Consider the following 7,206-nt stretch of genomic DNA (forward strand, 5'->3'; position numbering starts at 1 on the left):
CAAACCAACAAAGCAAGGTGTATCCTACGTGCTCGCTACAAGCACACCACGACGGGACACATTGAACGGTTCAGCGATCTCTCTGCACTAGTGGAATGATACCACCGTGATACGGGAGACTTTGCTACAGCGGCTTCTCTGCACTGCTGGGCTACCACCAATGTGACGGGAGACATTGCTAGCGGTCACTCTGCACTAGTGGAAGAACTCCACCGTGATACGGGAGACATTGCTAACGGTCACTCTGCACAGGTGCCAATACCACCTCGTGACGGGAAACATTGCTGAAAGCGGCTTCTCTGCACTGCTGGGCTACCACCAATGTGACGGGAGACATTGCTAGCGGTCACTCTGCACTAGTGGAAGAACTCCACCGTGATACGGGAGACATTGCTAACGGTCACTCTGCACAGGTGCCAATACCACCTCGTGACGGGAAACATTGCTTTAAACCGAACGGCATCTCTGCGCGTGAACTTGCAACTTGCACCCCAACTTGTTACATCTGGTCGAACGGGTGCGCACGACGGGACACATTGCACGGTTCAGCGATCTCTCTGCACTAGTGGAAGAACTCCACCGTGATACGGGAGACTTTGCTACAGCGGCTTCTCTGCACTGCTGGGCTACCACCTTGTGACGGGAGACATTGCTAGCGGTCACTCTGCACTAGTGGAAGAACTCCACCGTGATACGGGAGACATTGCTAACGGTCACTCTGCACAGGTGCCAATACCACCTCGTGACGGGAAACATTGCTGAAAGCGGCTTCTCTGCACTGCTGGGCTACCACCTTGTGACGGGAGACATTGCTAGCGGTCACTCTGCACTAGTGGAAGAACTCCACCGTGATACGGGAGACATTGCTAACGGTCACTCTGCACAGGTGCCAATACCACCTCGTGACGGGAAACATTGCTTTAAACCGAACGGCATCTCTGCGCGCATACACCCCAACAACACTAGACGAACATTGTCTTTGGCTACTCCGATCGGTATACATGATTATGACGGATACATTGAATGGCTATAGTGGGTTGGGTTGAAATTACCGCGGCTGCATTTTTGTTAAAACTGTAAACCGTACGGTGTCCTTCTAACAGGCGGATACCTTTGTACGGCTACAGAGTTGAATTACCCGGCTGCGTTTTGACCACTATAGTCCAATCGGTACTCTGCACTCTCATGTATACTAATGTTTCACTTGGATACACCCCACTGTTTTGTCCTACGGGCGTGTAAGCTCTCCACGACGGGATGCATTGATTGGTTCAGCGATCTTTCTGCACTTCGTGGATCTACTCCTTCGATGTGTCGGGAAACATTGCTAGCGGTCACTCTGCACTAGTGGAAGAACTCCACCGTGATACGGGAGACATTGCTAACGGTTACTCTGCACCTCGTCGAGTTACCACCGTGTGTCGGAAGACTTTGCTCCTGAGTCTCTCTGCACTGCGTAAGCTACCGCCGTGTGTCGGGAAGCATTGCTAGCGGTCACTCTGCACTAGTGGAATGATACCACCGTGATACGGGAGACATTGCTAACGGCTACTCTGCACTTCGCGGACCTGCTTACTCTGTGACGGGAGACTTGCTAGCGGCTTCTCTGCACTACTGGGCTACCACCTTGTGACGGGAGACATTGCTAGCGGTCACTCTGCACTAGTGGTAGAACACCACCGTGATACGGGAGACATTGCTAACGGTCACTCTGCACAGGTGCCAATACCACCTTGTGACGGGAAACATTGCTAGAAACCGATCGGCATCTCTGCGCGATTACTTGAACACACCCCCAACTTAGTCAACTGTTAAACTTTTTCGTAATCACGGCGGGACACATTGCTCGAGCTCTAACGGACCTCTGCACGCATGAAACATGGTGGCGGGAATCATTGCTAGAACCGAACGGCGCCTCTGCGCGATGTACAAGCTCAACAGGAACCTCGTATCGGCTGCCGAGCCGGAGCTCGAACAACTTGGACTATCACCTCTAATTATATCAACTCACACCTCCCCCGAGGGTTCCGCAGAATTGCTTCTGGGTCCCCTTATCGTTAATTGCGATTCGTGTTTGCATTACACTACATTGAGCTATTCCAACTTGTTTATCCGCATGGCGAACATTTGCTGCATAGAACATTTAAGTTCCACTTTGCTCTCCCCTACGTGGGTCTGAGCTTCGCTCTCAGGGAAAGTTATGCCACATTTGGTAAGGGAAACCCGGTTTCATCACGCTATTTTACCTGCACCATGACCCCAGACACATTTGTTCAATGGATTAGATCCAAGGAACGCCGACAAACCATGCACCACTACCCTTAATAGCTCATCGAGCTTAGCGTGAATCCTTCGAGTTTCCCTAAAAAGTTCGATTGGTCTTGCAGTGTTTAAAGACAACGAAGCTTAGTTTCAAGCATGCATTTAATATACGCTTACGAAAACCTCTTAAACTGTTACGACTTTTATGCTTGAAACCATCACGACGAAGTCTTAGGGTCCGTAGACCCGTGATGTACCGCTCCAGGGAGCTTTTTGAAAGGTTGGGTAGGTCCTTTCAGGGTCCGTAGACCCTCTACGCTGCCAGTTCTCAGCGTAAGAGTACAGCAAACTAGCCAGCTACTGTCTCTTCATGGGTCCGAAGACCCAAAAATATATTTGCTACTGACCACCTTAAGCGATGCTGGGGTGTCTGTAATTTTCGAGATTTTGTCCCCGGGACACCTAGTCCGGGGCATAAGCCGTGTACTACAAGGCCTAATTTTACTCTAATATACGCATATCAACTCGAAATCATAGGTTAAGATCATCGGCAGACACCACCAGACACCACTTTTGCTTCATAAGTTCGGACTATGGTCATACGACGAACTAAATCGGGGAGGGGACGTATGACCCAAATGGGGGCCGAAATGACCCACCGACACCTCAAACCATGCTCCTACGACAAAATAGAGGTAAAAACTACGATTTGGTGAAATTTTCATTTTTGACCTCGGAGCAAGGTACCCTCCCTATAGTAGGCAATGAACAAATGATCATGTTCCCAGGAGGGCAAAAGTTGGGAACTCGAGAGGAAAGCGCTAATGGCGCGCCTTACCTAGGGGCCCGTAGAGTAAAAAGGGTACCCCCAAAAAAGTTGTTGTTTGACGTTCTGGTTTCACTTTTCATCATCTAAAATGCGTTTTCTACACGTTTTCAGTGATTTTGGCGAAAAAAAATTTTTTGACTACTCGAGCTCTCCGGCCCGTTCGGTGACCATTTTTTGACAAAAGCTAGGGAGCTGCCCCTAGGTTTGGGGTGTCACAAAATTTTGAAAAGTGGTCAAAAAACCACTATCCAGAATCGGATGTAGAATCATTAGACGAACTTAAAATTGTTCTACGACCCATGTCTGCGACGTTTAGTTTTCGAGTTATGGCCCGCCGTAGGTCTGACGGAGAACTTTTGCTAAGCGCACTTTGATGTTTGTATGAAAAAGTACCCTACCTAGGGACGCGTAGAGCAAATTGGTACCCCGGGCATGTTGTCGGTTGACTTTCTGGTTGCACTTTTCATCATCTAGGGTGTGTTTCTGACACGTTTTGAGGGTTTTTAGCGAAAAAAATTTTTTTGACTACTCGAGCTCTCCGGCCCGTTCGGTGCACTTTTTTGCAAAAAGCTAGGGAGCTGTCCCTAGGTTCGGGGTGTCACAAAATGATGAAAAGTGGTCAAAAAACCACTATCCAGAATCGGATAGAGAATGATTAGACGAGCTTAAAATTGTTCTACGACCCATGTCTGCGACGTTTAGTATTCGAGTTATGGCCCGCCGTAGGTCTGACCGAGCAATTTTTGTTCCGCGCACTTTGTGCACCGTGCACATTGATGTTTGTATGAAAAAGTACCCTACCTAGGGACGCGTAGAGCAAATTGGTACCCCCGGGCATGTTGTCGGTTGACTTTCTGGTTGCACTTTTCATCATCTAGGGTGTGTTTCTGACACGTTTTGAGGGTTTTTAGCGAAAAAAATTTTTTGACTACTCGAGCTCTCCGGCCCGTTCGGTGCACTTTTTTGCAAAAAGCTAGGGAGCTGTCCCTAGGTTCGGGGTGTCACAAAATGATGAAAAGTGGTCAAAAAACCACTATCCAGAATCGGATAGAGAATGATTAGACGAGCTTAAAATTGTTCTACGACCCATGTCTGCGACGTTTAGTATTCGAGTTATGGCCCGCCGTAGGTCTGACCGAGCAATTTTTGTTCCGCGCACTTTGTGCACCGTGCACATTGATGTTTGTATGAAAAAGTACCCTACCTAGGGACGCGTAGAGCAAATTGGTACCCCCGGGCATGTTGTCGGTTGACTTTCTGGTTGCACTTTTCATCATCTAGGGTGTGTTTCTGACACGTTTTGAGGGTTTTTAGCGAAAAAAAATTTTTTGACTACTCGAGCTCTCCGGCCCGTTCGGTGCACTTTTTTGCAAAAAGCTAGGGAGCTGTCCCTAGGTTCGGGGTGTCACAAAATGATGAAAAGTGGTCAAAAAACCACTATCCAGAATCGGATAGAGAATGATTAGACGAGCTTAAAATTGTTCTACGACCCATGTCTGCGACGTTTAGTATTCGAGTTATGGCCCGCCGTAGGTCTGACCGAGCAATTTTTGTTCCGCGCACTTTGTGCACCGTGCACATTGATGTTTGTATGAAAAAGTACCCTACCTAGGGACGCGTAGAGCAAATTGGTACCCCGGGCATGTTGTCGGTTGACTTTCTGGTTGCACTTTTCATCATCTAGGGTGTGTTTCTGACACGTTTTGAGGGTTTTTAGCGAAAAAAATTTTTTTGACTACTCGAGCTCTCCGGCCCGTTCGGTGCACTTTTTTGCAAAAAGCTAGGGAGCTGTCCCTAGGTTCGGGGTGTCACAAAATGATGAAAAGTGGTCAAAAAACCACTATCCAGAATCGGATAGAGAATGATTAGACGAGCTTAAAATTGTTCTACGACCCATGTCTGCGACGTTTAGTATTCGAGTTATGGCCCGCCGTAGGTCTGACCGAGCAATTTTGTTCCGCGCACTTTGTGCACCGTGCACATTGATGTTTGTATGAAAAAGTACCCTACCTAGGGACGCGTAGAGCAAATTGGTACCCCCGGGCATGTTGTCGGTTGACTTTCTGGTTGCACTTTTCATCATCTAGGGTGTGTTTCTGACACGTTTTGAGGGTTTTTAGCGAAAAAAATTTTTTTGACTACTCGAGCTCTCCGGCCCGTTCGGTGCACTTTTTTGCAAAAAGCTAGGGAGCTGTCCCTAGGTTCGGGGTGTCACAAAATGATGAAAAGTGGTCAAAAAACCACTATCCAGAATCGGATAGAGAATGATTAGACGAGCTTAAAATTGTTCTACGACCCATGTCTGCGACGTTTAGTATTCGAGTTATGGCCCGCCGTAGGTCTGACCGAGCAATTTTTGTTCCGCGCACTTTGTGCACCGTGCACATTGATGTTTGTATGAAAAAGTACCCTACCTAGGGACGCGTAGAGCAAATTGGTACCCCCGGGCATGTTGTCGGTTGACTTTCTGGTTGCACTTTTCATCATCTAGGGTGTGTTTCTGACACGTTTTGAGGGTTTTTAGCGAAAAAAATTTTTTTGACTACTCGAGCTCTCCGGCCCGTTCGGTGCACTTTTTTGCAAAAAGCTAGGGAGCTGTCCCTAGGTTCGGGGTGTCACAAAATGATGAAAAGTGGTCAAAAAACCCACTATCCAGAATCGGATAGAGAATGATTAGACGAGCTTAAAATTGTTCTACGACCCATGTCTGCGACGTTTAGTATTCGAGTTATGGCCCGCCGTAGGTCTGACCGAGCAATTTTGTTCCGCGCACTTTGTGCACCGTGCACATTGATGTTTGTATGAAAAAGTACCCTACCTAGGGACGCGTAGAGCAAATGGTACCCCCGGGCATGTTGTCGGTTGACTTTCTGGTTGCACTTTTCATCATCTAGGGTGTGTTTCTGACACGTTTTGAGGGTTTTTAGCGAAAAAAATTTTTTTGACTACTCGAGCTCTCCGGCCCGTTCGGTGCACTTTTTTGCAAAAAGCTAGGGAGCTGTCCCTAGGTTCGGGGTGTCACAAAATGATGAAAAGTGGTCAAAAAACCACTATCCAGAATCGGATAGAGAATGATTAGACGAGCTTAAAATTGTTCTACGACCCATGTCTGCGACGTTTAGTATTCGAGTTATGGCCCGCCGTAGGTCTGACCGAGCAATTTTTGTTCCGCGCACTTTGTGCACCGTGCACATTGATGTTTGTATGAAAAGTACCCTACCTAGGGACGCGTAGAGCAAATTGGTACCCCCGGGCATGTTGTCGGTTGACTTTCTGGTTGCACTTTTCATCATCTAGGGTGTGTTCTGACACGTTTGAGGGTTTTTAGCGAAAAAAATTTTTTTGACTACTCGAGCTCTCCGGCCCGTTCGGTGCACTTTTTTGCAAAAAGCTAGGGAGCTGTCCCTAGGTTCGGGGTGTCACAAAATGATGAAAAGTGGTCAAAAACCACTATCCAGAATCGGATAGAGAATGATTAGACGAGCTTAAAATTGTTCTACGACCCATGTCTGCGACGTTTAGTATTCGAGTTATGGCCCGCCGTAGGTCTGACCGAGCAATTTTGTTCCGCGCACTTTGTGCACCGTGCACATTGATGTTTGTATGAAAAAGTACCCTACCTAGGGACGCGTAGAGCAAATTGGTACACCCCGGGCATGTTGTCGGTTGACTTTCTGGTTGCACTTTTCATCATCTAGGGTGTGTTTCTGACACGTTTTGAGGGTTTTTAGCGAAAAAAATTTTTTTGACTACTCGAGCTCTCCGGCCCGTTCGGTGCACTTTTTTGCAAAAAGCTAGGGAGCTGTCCCTAGGTTCGGGGGTGTCACAAAATGATGAAAAGTGGTCAAAAAACCACTATCCAGAATCGGATAGAGAATGATTAGACGAGCTTAAAATTGTTCTACGACCCATGTCTGCGACGTTTAGTATTCGAGTTATGGCCCGCCGTAGGTCTGACCGAGCAATTTTTGTTCGCGCATTTGTGCACCGTGCACATTGAGTTTGTATGAAAAAGTACCCTACCTAGGGACGCGTAGGCAAATTGGTACCCCCGGGCATGTTGTCGGTTGACTTTCTGTTGCACTTTCATCATCTAGGGTGTGTTTCTGACACGT

Source organism: Anopheles merus, unplaced genomic scaffold (assembly GCF_017562075.2).
Source record: "Anopheles merus strain MAF unplaced genomic scaffold, AmerM5.1 LNR4000675, whole genome shotgun sequence".
NCBI classification, from domain to species: Eukaryota; Metazoa; Arthropoda; class Insecta; order Diptera; family Culicidae; genus Anopheles; species Anopheles merus.